This window comes from Temnothorax nylanderi, unplaced genomic scaffold (genome assembly GCF_030848795.1).
Source record: "Temnothorax nylanderi isolate EJ_2023f unplaced genomic scaffold, tnyl_v1.0 TNYL_tig0005_pilon, whole genome shotgun sequence".
NCBI lineage: Eukaryota > Metazoa > Arthropoda > Insecta > Hymenoptera > Formicidae > Temnothorax > Temnothorax nylanderi.
In genome coordinates, this window is record NW_027249067.1 from 1,139,101 (window position 1) to 1,152,122 (window position 13,022).

At 42.3% G+C, this 13,022-nt stretch overlaps 1 protein-coding gene across 1 annotated transcript in view; it reads right to left on the reverse strand.

Annotated features, from left to right (window-relative positions):
• Ed (hemicentin protein echinoid) overlaps positions 1-12,408 on the reverse strand; it is a 228,477-nt gene extending 216,069 nt beyond the window's left edge. The window contains exons 1-2 of the mRNA XM_071712358.1: positions 12,109-12,408; positions 11,502-11,554 (exon numbers count right to left, since the gene is read on the reverse strand). The gene's annotated coding sequence lies outside the window, so the exon portion shown is untranslated. The remainder of the gene's footprint in view (positions 1-11,501; positions 11,555-12,108) is intronic.
• Between the last annotated feature and the right edge of the window lie 614 nt (positions 12,409-13,022).

Sequence of the window (13,022 nt, forward strand, 5' to 3'; positions counted from 1 at the left end):
GAATACTAGTTGATATCTCTGTTATCTTCGGCCTCATTATAATTGTTTTATATTAATTAAACAATTGTGAATATTTCTATTAAATTTCTATTGTCTTATGCCCTCAATTCTACATCGAATACACAATATATGTACATGTATATGCTATACTTTTCTTCGCGCTCAGAAAATTCCTTAGTATTTTAAAAACTAGCACGATCGATACCGATATACGCATCCAGATCGTAGGAATCTCGTAGGCGAAGCATCGTACTTGAGCAATGCACCTGCAAAATCACCGCAATATATCGTCCGTTTTTATCTCACAAATACCGTTTTTATCTCAGTTTATAAAGAGCTATTATCACCCTGATAAACTCATCGGCGCGATAATCCCTCGCGAGCGCAGAGACACGAATTCGTGCGATCGAAATTAAGTTATGCAGTAACGCGAACTCGCGATCCATGGTATAATCTCCGTCGCAATTTCAATTGACCCCCCACGAACCTGCCAGATGCGACCGCGGCGCGTGCCACGTCGAGATGAAAGATGAGTCCGCAAGCTCGAGCCGGGGATTCATTGTTCGGCGTGGATCTGGTTCTCTGTAAGGGTAACCATGTGTCTCTCTTTCGCCCCGTTCGAGACGCAGAATAGGTCTGTTTTTATTGCCGGCGCAGGTCCGTTCGACAAGCAGGTTGGATGAAACCCGGATAAAATGTATGCGTCAGTGGTTCTCAAACTTGAAGTTATAGCGAGTAACAAAAAGATTTGATATTTATAATTTGTTTGTTTATAAGTTATATACACACATAATTTTACATTTTTTCTCTTTTACATGTATCGTATAATAATTTCATGTCATCTTTTAATATATTCTAATACACCTACTATATAAGTCTGCAATTTCAATACAGTTTGATATATAATGTGATATAGTTTTAATATAAACTTATACAGAAGAAAAGAGCATAGGTTTTATCTTAATTTTCGGTATCTGAAATTTCGAGTATCTGGTATTTTTTCACTATATAAGAACCAAACATTGTTTATGAGAACCGGTTGTACATACACCGGTTGCGTGTGTAAATCGTAAACCGAGACGAGGGGACACACGCGCGTGTTTATTCGTTTCATCGTCGTCTTCGTGCGTGTGGCCTTATAACGAGGAGTTTACGAAGCCACTTGACTGGCAGGAACCTAATCCCGGAGATTCTGCTAGTGGGAAAAATTTGCGTGGAAAATAATGCAGCACTGCAGCGGAGATCCCATGGTATTCGCAAGGGAGAGGATCGGCGTGGGGAGCGAACGAGAGAACCCTTTTACTTTCTGTGAAAATGAGCGTAAACGTTCGATACGTTATTACGAGCGTTCGAGGATTATCGCTATTGGATTTTTCACTGTTACCGAAATCTGTGCGGCGTAACGAGTTTGATCATCCAAATTCTTCGCAACATCCCGATTTCCAAATCTGTTAATGTGTTACTTGCTATTTATTTTCTAAAATATCATGTATATATTTGTATGAGTATTATTAGGTTTTATATGAGTATTATTAGATATGGAGCAATCACGTGATATTATTATCAAGAGAAAAGAAAAGGAAAATCGAGGAGAAAAATAAATGGCATGTAATGTAAGAAGTCGGAAAATAAATGCGACTTGTATGGCTTAAAAGTTGCCAGGAGCTTTTTACTCTAGGTCGGTATTTCTAAAATTAAAAAAAAAACGAAAGAGAAACGTACGAAAAATTATGCGCAGTCGAGCATACGGACGGGAAAAGCGCGTAAATGAGATTCTCGCACGTCTCAGTGTTATCACGGTACGTATAGTTGATTACCGGTGTTATGACGCAATAGTTTGAAAAATTGCGAGACACGTAGCCCGTCCGTCGTACCGAGATTGCTCTCCAGAGCTGCAGACGGAAGCGACGAGATGGAAAACGCGTAATATCGAGAAGAGAAGGCTCCCCCATCTCCATCCTTTTTCTCCATCTCGCTTCCGCGGCTCGATAAATTACGCTTTGTTAAGTAAGAGTCAGCCGAGTTTGCATAGAAAGAACCACTCGGGTTTCCAGGTGTATCCCTAAGGATTTAAATTGAGCGTCCGTTATAATTTCCCGGAGATACTACTTGGCTCGATTCTTGGAGACGTCTTTTACACTATACGTTCAACGCTACGGGATATTTCAGATATTACTATTTTTCCATCAAGAATATCTTTATGACAATCTATTTTCTTTAGTTGAATTTTAATTATTTTCTTTCATAATTAATTTTCATCGTTAAATATTACATTATGTATTCTGCTCTTTAATAGTGACATATTTTACATGAATAATTTCTTAATGTTTTATATTAAATCTTGATAATAAAATTGTAAATTTAATTGTCTTTGAAAAGCATGAAGCTCCTTTTTACACAATTAAATAATCTTTTGTTTGTCTTTTCGTTATATCGTTATCTGTGAACGTCCATTCGTGAAAACTTTTTAATCTTTAATCGCTAGTGATTTTAAAAGCTATTCGTACTCCTCGACATTGAGAAACAAACTATATTCTTCTCAATCTTTAGTATTTATGGAAAAGAGAAAATGTGCGACGTTTACGTCATCCGGTATATACGAATTAAATAAGACCGAGTAGACGTCCGCCCCTTTTTTTATTGTCTGATTTCATCCGTCCTCTTTTTTTGTCCTCCGTCCATTCGATTACGATCTCGTTCTTACCATTGCCTTTAACATCGCCAGCCGCTCTCATCCTTCCGTTTCTTCCCAAGCCTGAATAGATTCGATGAAGCGGCACGTCACGACCGTCGCGACACCGTTAAGAGAGCTTTGAGCTTAAATTATTTATCGTCCAGGCGCGCTGCGTGTCGTACCTCGTCAATGTTTAAAAACTCCGAACATAGAGATTACATTACGCACAAACTTTGATGTCGAGCTTGTTAAACGGGCTTGAAAAACGGGGCGGTAGCGATCCCTTTTTATGGATGCGCACCGGCCATCATTGAAGTCTCGACGGAGATGCGAATGCGTTATTGCCAGCCGTTACCATATTGGCTAGATTAAGCCTATCGCGTACAGTACCCATGAATACGAGAATGCATTCCGTACACTTCTCGAAGTGTAATAATTTAAGAGCTTGCAACTGTTCATTTCTTGGAATATTATATCCTGCTTTTCTCAAATAGTTATTGTCTAAGAAAGATACCCTAGTCTGGTGTAACGTTGTAATAAACATAAGAAAAAAATATGAAAGTAGTTACAAACAACAAATCATGTCGATATCTCATCTATTTATTGTATTTGTTCTCTATTATTGTAAAAACAATGTAGACTTAAAACCGCGGTTTGAATAATGACTTTCCAGTGTAGAAACAGCGCGGAAGAAATTGTCGACTAATCGTTAGTTCGTCTCGTTTCCGTTGTTTGACGAGAACTGTCTTCCGTCCGGCGCGCTAAGTCCTAGCTAACGAGACGAGTCCGCGATTCCGCTGCGACTTCTTCTTTCCTCGGTATCCGTCCCCTTTTTCCGGCGCTGTTCCCGTAGACGCTATTAATTAAATCCACTCGAGTCTGGGCGTCGCTATGGCGCTCGCGATTATAATTTAAATGAAATCTCGTAATCTCGGAAGCAACCGGAATGGAAAGAAACACCGGGAGAGAAAAGTCAGCCCGGCCGTAGAGCGGCCAGGTAAGTTTCCCACTTTCGAAACGGACGAGCGCTTATATACATTATACATATTTCAAGAGGAAAATCGGAAAGAAAACGCAGATCTCAGGGTGGAGGATAGTTGCGGAGAAGTTTCCCGCGCCCGTGCGAAAGGAAGCAGGGCAAGCCCAGCAGCGGCGGAGAGAGAGAAGAGAGAGTGTAACTCTTTTCCCCGCCCGGTTGAGAGACCCTCTCGCATAATCCGACCTGCGGAAGGAAAACGTCTAATCGAATCTGACAGTGGAGAATTACGAAGTACGAAGGACGGAAAAATAGTAAAGCAACAGCGCGCCCGGGATATTCGAGGGATCGCGGTCTTCGCTGCTTCGATCTGTTAACGTGATTAACGATCTGCCGCCGCGCCGCGCCGCGCCGCGCCGCGCCGCGCCGCGACGAATCCAGAACGCGGACAGAACTCGTCGTCGTCGGCGACGCGGACGGCGTGAAGGCATTTACTGTCGCAAACTTTCCTTTATTTTTCGCCGCTCGATCCAGCGATAAGCGAATCACCAAGCGACGACAAATTGTTTCGATGATCGATCGTCGTCAACGAGGTTTGAAGATTAAAAACACGGCGAAGCGCGCGGTGCTTCCGAATAATACACTGCACTCTTCCCTTATATGCAGATTACATCTCGCGTTCCGGAAAAAGCATCTGCGAGGAAGCAAAAAAATAAAGTGCCGCGAATTGCGCGACGCGGAAACTGCCAAACGACAGAAACAAATGTTGACGTTCGTGTTATCGAAATCGTATAGTTGCTGTAGAAGCAAATGTACCGTGTAATTTGGTGCACGCGAGAGAAAGAAAAGATTAGTGAATTTCAATCGAACGGGATTATTCGGTATGGCGCACGTAACATTGACAATGGAATCGTGCAAGCCTTTACGCGACAATCGCACAATCTGCCCATTTTCATGCAAAATACCAGCTACTCGGACGTATCGTAGGGTAAAGGAGATTATTATGCGCTCGAGGACCACCAGCCCGGTTCATATAACGAGTCTCAGTTACGGAGAAACAATGGCGACGCAAACAGCGAAGAAAAATCGCGAGTGTGCTTCAGTCCGAACGAGTAATTACTGTCGTTTTGCATTCGTTGCGCTATTAAATGAAAAATTTTCGTGAGACTGGACAAATCGTCAAGACTTCTACAGCAGCTCGAGAGAATTTTCAGTGTTTTATCGCTCTTCCTGTCAATCCGAATCAATTCCCCGCCATATAAATTCGATAAGGATTCGTTAACATCCTTTCGGACGGAAGCAACATAAAACTTCCGGCAATCCAATCGAGTCCTCCGGGAAAAAAACTTTACGCATCTGGCTCGTCCGGAGGTCTTGAAAACTTACGTTTACATCATTTATTTCGTAACTCGAGTAGGCGCGTGCCCTGCACGTGCGATGGCTTCCCCGTCATCCAGGATAACGCAGATAATTTCATCATTTTTCGTAAGAGCCCATGAAGTCTTAACTCAACGTCCTATCTTTTTTTCTTCGAAAAAAAAACCACACTGCGGAAAGAATATTCATCGAAATTCTTGTGTATCTCAAGAATCGTTTGTCATTAAAAAAACGATTGTTTCCATATATATCTTTAAGAAATTAATTTTAAATTGTAAAATGTATAAAAAATTAATTTATATACGTTTTATAGGATTGACAAAATAAAGAGGGAGTCCGTTTTTTATATATGTTACGAAAGAGAGATTTACGCGCGTATCGCGTGGTATAAAAGCAAATGATATATCGAAGCAACATTACCCTCTCGCCATTGTCGGAGAGAGCCTCCGATTCCAAGGTTTCGTCGAGAGCGGGCGAGAAAGAGAAAACGTCGAGAGTGGTTTTAAAGTAGACGTGGCGCTACGCGTAATATCGATTCGCGAAGGATGAAAGCCGGAGGATATCGCACGAAGTGGAGAACGAGTCCTTTGTGTACGTGTGTGTGCGCGCGCGCGTGTATGTAGCGTACGTGGTGAGGGGGAAAGGCTCCTTTTCTCGGCGTAGCACGTACCGCGGGGTACCGTTGCGAGATCCTCGTGGGTGACAATCCGGAGGAAAGTAGGCAGAAGGGGATGGCGGTCGCGTGAAGGGGTTGGGAGTACGGGGAACGGCGAGGGAGTACGTATCTGCATATAACCTGGTTTCTCACTCACGCGCTCAGACACTCGGCCAGGTAGCGATAGATGGAACAGGCTCCCACGGGAAGTGGCCCGTTCCGTCGCCGGGTCCGTCGCCGGATAGCCTTGCAGAAGACCGACCACTCTGCTGGGACCGGACTAGTGCTTCTCAAACACTGACCGTGTCGGCCGGCCAGCAGCCGACTCCATCCTTCATTATCTAGCGCCGTTCGTGCCCGCCATCCTGTCGAGCGGAGACAATCCCACAAGTGAGAGAAGTCCACGTGCCGCGCAAACATAAACGAAAGCGCGAAACCTCCGGCGCGCATAATAAGACGCCACGCGACACTGAGAGATTATTCTAAACTCCGGAGGAACTCTGACTTAACCCTTGAGAAAAGGAAGCTGCGAGAAATAACTCAATTGTTTGTATCTCCTATTAAACTACTTTGCTGCGAATTCTTGTTGAAAATTTTTGTTTTGTGTGACTCATTCCCTCTCTCTTTAACTCTCACACGACTCCGTCATATATGAAGAATCTTTTAAAAATAATCTTCTTTCATGTTCAAACTGGTTTGAATACTTGTATAAAGCTCGTCTAAACTCAATGCTTTCTAGAAACACCTGGCAAGGCCGTCCAGGTCCGTCACGAAAGATTATTTTGCAAGAAAGTATCAGACAACCGGGCTCAGGTATTGAGAGATCTTTGGGATTGTGACAGATGCGGAGCGTAGTAGAAGCCGAGAGAATGCGAGCAGGTGCTAAGTTGCAGGCAAAATATCCTCGTGAATTTTGGGAGCGAATTATAATTTTATTCAAGATGGTTTAGAAGAGGGAAAAAATGTTAAATGTAATTCAAAGATAACGTACATTACGATTTTCGATTTAATGATCGCAGTAGGAAAAGAGATTCTCAAGCAATGCATTTTTTATAGAAAAATTTTATACCGACATTACACAACGATAAAAGAGTCGTTCTTAATGTTTTTAATAATTTTATACATTATTTATGTATAGAACTGAAGGTTAAAGTCGATAACAAGCGAGATCGAAACTCGAGCGATTTTCCGAGGTCAAACCCGAATAATTTGTTCCGAAATTATAAAGTAGTTGCAGTTATGCATACCTATGTGTAAAATACGTTGAATGAAACACTTTTAGCCCCACAAAGGCGAACCTCCGCGTGCCGATACCGCATTTCAACAAAATTTCGTCTACTTTATTTGGCGGCAGACGCGTCATACTCGTTGCCTCGTTAGCATTTCAATGAATATGTTATATTCATCAGCCAAATATGTTATTGACGTGATCGCTTGCAGCTCGTGTGCATCGCAGCCGACGACTAATAAGTCACGGGTTAATGGACGAAGTTTCGTCTCGCCTCGTAAAATCGTAAACGGGCATGCACTTTATTGATAGAAAAGGTAGAAGCGAGAGAGAGAGAGAGAGAGAGAGAGAGAGAGAGAGAGAGAGAGAAAGGCAAAGCGTGAGCGAGAAAGAGAAAGTGAAAGATTTACATAGCGTGAGAATTAGATAGAGAAGGAGAGAAGAGCGGAAAGGGACGAAAGGAAAGAGTAAGCGGTATCGATATGCACAGGGAATATCGGATGTGAGAGCCAACCCAGCAATATCGAGATGAGTTATTGTTCGCCGAGCACAATGCACTCAAATACTGAATGAAGCCAAAAAATTGATACAAAAGTATCCGTACGGCTCTACGGCAGGTCCTATCAATATCCGCCATCACCTGCTTAGCGAAAAAACGAAGCAAGCGTCTCGACACTTTAGAAACGAGTAATAATCGTTGGCTGAATAAAGATTTTTACGTTCCCGTACGTGTCGACGCGCGAGCTATTTGAAAATATTGTCAGTTTTCAACAAGCAGCGGTAATTGTCCAAATATAGCAATTCTTGTTTTGCTATGGTACTGATAATTGCTTGCATTTTGAAGCAGAGTAAACATCAATTGTTTATTCACCGCATGTGTATAATCGTAAATTGAGCTTAACGTGTGAAAAATACGCGAAAAATGTGTGCGTACTGATCTGAGAAACATGGCGCACATATTAGCAAACAATGGAAAATTAGCGAAATTAATAGGAGCTGTTGTTGCGCGAGTCTATCGTTGTTGCAGTGTTAATATTTAGCAATCTAATTCTATTTATATCCGATTATAATTTATTTCTCTTCCATTTGTCTGTAATTATTGAAATCTGCAGCTTTATTAGCTATCGCTCTCTCACGATTACTTTCCTTTATTCAAGACGTAAAATCGTTCTCGGATTATTATAGGCATAGATCGAAAGAAACTTCCACGGCGCTTCTTTGTCTTAACTATTATTAGCGTTATCCCTCTCGATGTATAGAAACATTAACGGTTTTTTATCCAACGCTGTCCCAGCATCGGGAGCATCGGTCCCGGGTCCTTCTTTATGAGCGCCTTTGTTCTTCGCTCTTCCGCGAGTCAAATCCACACTAAATCAGAGTACTCTGTACGGGAAACGTCCAAACGTCAAAGCATCCCGAATCCATTATCGGGCGAGTGTTCCATCAAAACGGGGTCTAAATTAAGGGAATCCCCATTTCGCGTTTCGCGATCGATAGGGGGGGAAAAGGGCGGCCACGATGTAGAGCGGCCATAGTGCTGGCAACCGCAGGAAAACGCGACGACAAAGGGAAATGGACGTGGGAAGAATCAAGGGGGGTTCGGAATCGACGAAGCGTGCCTTCCGTCCTATCCTCCCCGTCGTCTCCTCTCGTCCTGCACGCCCCCCTCCCCCTCGTCCACCCGGACGGTCCTTCCTTTTTCATCGACTGCCAGCGGATAGACAAGAAAATCGGTCGGCGTGTATTGCCCGTCGTAAATCCATCGTAACGAGGTACCGGACACCAATCGCGACGTATCAAACGCCATATTATCTTTTTACACGGGCCTTTGAAATAATTTCGCGGACAATCTGCGCATAATTTGTTTTACCTTACACCGCTTAATCTTTACGTGCACACCAGCAAATGTACTAATTGTATTTTCTCAAACGAACGTTTATTAATTCATTTGTAGCAATCAAATATGTTATAATTATTAAAATAACTTTTTTACGTAAACAGCATTGCGCAACATTGATTTATAATAATAAAATAACAGAAAGCGACGTAATTTAATTGAAAAGGGGATGATTCTTCGTGTAAAACACGCTCTCTATAGTTCCAAGCTCTTTTGTTCTCAGTCTGTGTGTTATATCTTTATTTTATAATAAAAAATAATGAAAGTAAAAAATCGTTTTCACGTACAACATTACAAATAATACGAAAAAATATATTTTCAGCGCGCTTGAAAGTTTTAGCGGAATGATTTAGCGCGGGCCCATTACATAGTTGGAAAAGATTTCTACGGGCCGTCGTCCACCTGAACTGAGAGCGCAAAGTAGCCAGACGATTTCGCAGGTGTTTTTTCAAGCAGTCTTGCCTGGGTATTATGCGAGAAAAAAGTGTTGGAAAGTCAGCGAGCTTAAATATCCGTCGTGCGCAGGATATCCGCGGGACGGACGGCGCGCGAGCCCGACGTCCGAGGTTTTCTTCCATACTCGTTAAACGATTCTACGCGAATAGCCTTTTAGTCTAATTCGTCGTATAAAATCCCAATTAAACGCTTGGAGAACGGAGAGAACGTTCGAAGCTCCCCTGGCCCCGGGGAAAGCCAATAGAGAAACCACCGTCCTCGTAATCCCCCGCGGAAGCTTTTTCGGATAAAGACCTTTATTGGCGGCGAAAGATTTGTAACGGAATAGACCTATCGCAAATTCCCTATCGAAAACGGGCGCCCAAATTCTCATATCCGGCGCAGCCATATATTCGTGTTCCTTTGATCTCGGACAGAAGAAGCGCACGCGAGCCTTCAGCAATATAAGAAAGTACCTTGGAAATTGCTGTCGATATGAAGAAATATGAACGTGGCGAAATGATCGCGTTTACTGCATATGTGTTATTTGTAGGGTTTTTTGTAGGGGGGTTTTTTGTAGAGTGCTAACTAACAGACATGTCTGGATCGGTGTCCGCGAGAAGGCGAACGTGCAGACGGCCCCGCTGATCCCGGACAGCAATATTCAAATACAAAGGGCGGCTGAGCCGTTTCGAGTGCAGAGCACACACTCAACGGATCTGCGACGGATCGCAGTAACTTGCGAGAACATCGATGTAATGAAAGAATCTAGATACCTAGGAGCGAGCGTGTCTTCCGAGTCGTAAAGTCGCGACGGATTCATAAAAGTCACGTACAAAATTGCACATAATTTCCACGCTCCTGTCTCGTACTAAAACTCAGAAAACGGAGATATTTATTTGATATACATCGCGTAATTGAGCTTCTCACAATCCCGGCAAACGGAAGTTTCATCAAAAGAGAATAATATTACATTTATTTTGATTTAATTCATATAAAAAGAGGAGATTATTTTCCATTATTATTTTCCATGCGGCTTTGGAAAATATTCTCACGTTTCTTGCAGCTTTGAATATGTGATTTTGACAATAAACACTTGAGAATTTATTGAAATTGTCACGCGCAACCTCGCGCGTTCTTCAACGTGTTGAATCGTTGCAGCAAAAGTATTCCGCAGCTATATATACGATTCGCGTTCGATCGCAGGTGAAAAGGGCGACGACACCGTGTGGAAAAATAATGACAGCGTGATGCAGCGAGAACCGCAAACTTGTCAAAAAACGCGACGTTTAACCAGGAAGCAGTTTCACCTTCACATTCTCATTTCCCCGTCGTGCCACCCACGTCCCTAGGCATCGGTTCCGCTCGGCAGTGCGACAGATTACGCGAGAAGAGGTAAAATGGCGAGAATGGAGAACGCTCGGGGGGCGTAATAATTCGGTGCTAAATGCGGAGAAAACCCGGCCACGCTCTGACGGTTAGTAGGTGGTGCGGAATACGGTCTGTTCGTGTAATGCAGCTCTCGGTGCGAGGATAGGCCAGGCCTTCTCTCAGAAAATAATGACGGCGAGGCCCTTGCGGGAGATATTTTGTTCAGAAGTCACGAGAAATTAAGTGTATGTCACTCGTCTTCTAATAACGGGGGAAAAAATACAACGTCGTAGATCTGACAATGGAAATTACTAATTAGAGAAATAATTAATGCAACCGCGCGGACGGGAAAACATTTTATTTTCTCCATTTTGTTCCGTAATTGTTTTGACTTATTAATCGCAATTAATATTGCCAGAGGGAAGAAATGCTTTCCTTGACAAGTAGAATCGGAGGAAGAGCCGAGGCGAAACAATAGGAGGTAAACGAGCTCTAAAAAATGTGCAAAAGTAGAAGTAGTTGAGGATGTTTAATGGAGCGTCTCGGTAAAGAAACGAGCCGCTGCCGACGCGCGAGTGCACTTGAGTCTTTCTTACCGTAAGATCGGGCGGCTTTTTGTTCGAAAGATCTCGCGACTTACAATTTGTCGAAGAGATTGAAGACTGAAAACGTAAGAGGCAATATATCCGCGATTTGTTGTTGTTCAATCTTGGCATATAATCATCGTGTAATTTTTACATCTATTAGAAATTCAGAAATATCAAAAATATTTCTGAGCTTTTAACATCTCGAGAGCAATTACTAATATAAAAATTGTATGGAAATCGTACAGATTACGACGATTTTATGTCGAGATTTCATTGTAACTTAAAATGAGAGATGACTCACCGGCACCGATGCGCAACAGCGGAGTCGTAACTGCATCGTCGCTACGTTGTGATCTGTAAAATATAAATGTACAAATCAAATTATAGCAGCGCTCAAGATAATCGATATCTACGTACATATGCGCGCAATGATTATCTCAGGAAATATAATAACTGCGCGCGTCAAAATCTTTATTCTTTCAAGTAAATATATTTATTAAATTATTTACATAGTTTTTACGAAAAACTTTGTCGTTAGATGCAAGCTTCTTTTAACATTTATACATAGAAATCTTTCTTTCTATAATTTTCATATAAATCATTCGTTTTAGGAAATGTAATTGAAAATAAACGATTAATATATCCATTTCTACCAATGCATATTGACTTTAATCTCGGTTTAATTTACTTTTCATCTTCTTCTAATTCTTAGACGTAGAAAGAGATGAAAAATAAAGTTAAACCGAGATTAAAATTAATCTGCATTGGTAGAAATGGACATAAGCCCGCAAGAAACAGATATGTGTTACTAATAGTATAAATAATAATTATTACGTGAATAATATAACAATAAAAGTGTAATTGAACAGTCATTATTATTCGTATATAAATGGTAATAATTTATTTACCGCAGGGTTATTCCGCCGTTGCCCGATGCCTCCCAGACCTCGTCCTCCTCTCGGCTCTCGGATTCCCCCGTCGCTGCACCTTCGTGGCACGAGGACACTCACTCGCGGAAAAAAAACGGTTAATTACGTTCGCGCGGCGTTTAACACGGCACTCCCGGTATTAACTGTATGCGCACTTACAATTAGTCACGATAAAAGAATAGCGCGAGTTCGAGATCCACGACATCTGGCGAATTAGCGTTAACGGACGGATTCAAAGATTGCACGGCTAACTTCATAGCGACGCTACTAGCCGGCCGCCGCGCCGCGCTTCACGTATCGCTCGAACTGACGACATACGTATATCATATATATTTCACCGCACCAAGTTTTAAAATAATTATTGTGTTAAGAATACAAAAGTACATGAATGAATATACGCGTTAAGATGCGCCGAATATTCTTGCGTTTCAGATTAATTTGTTACATAAATGTAATTAGAAAATAGTATTTAGAAAAATTGAGAGAGAGAGAGTAAGATTAAAGATTAAAATATGCCCGGAATACGATATTCAAAAATACACTCTCCTTGCTCGGCCGTGTGCGCAGGCTGGCAACCGTTAATCGTTCATAGAAAATGATCGCATTTTCTCTTATAATCAGTATCTATTGTGCGTTTCGAAAGATAATGCGACGACACACGGAGCTGTACTCGAATCACCCTATTCACCCTACCTGCCTGCCGGCTCGGCTTCCGTTCCGCGAATCAGTGTCGACGCCAGATATGTAGAAGACCCGGACACGGCTCGCGGCCCTGAATACGATGCGACTGAAGTTAATGGAAAATTTGGAATGAGGTGGAAGAGAAGAGGGTAGGTACGCGCCGCGCCGAATTGCGAACGTCTCGAGCGCGGCCCTTCCGAGAAAACACCCTT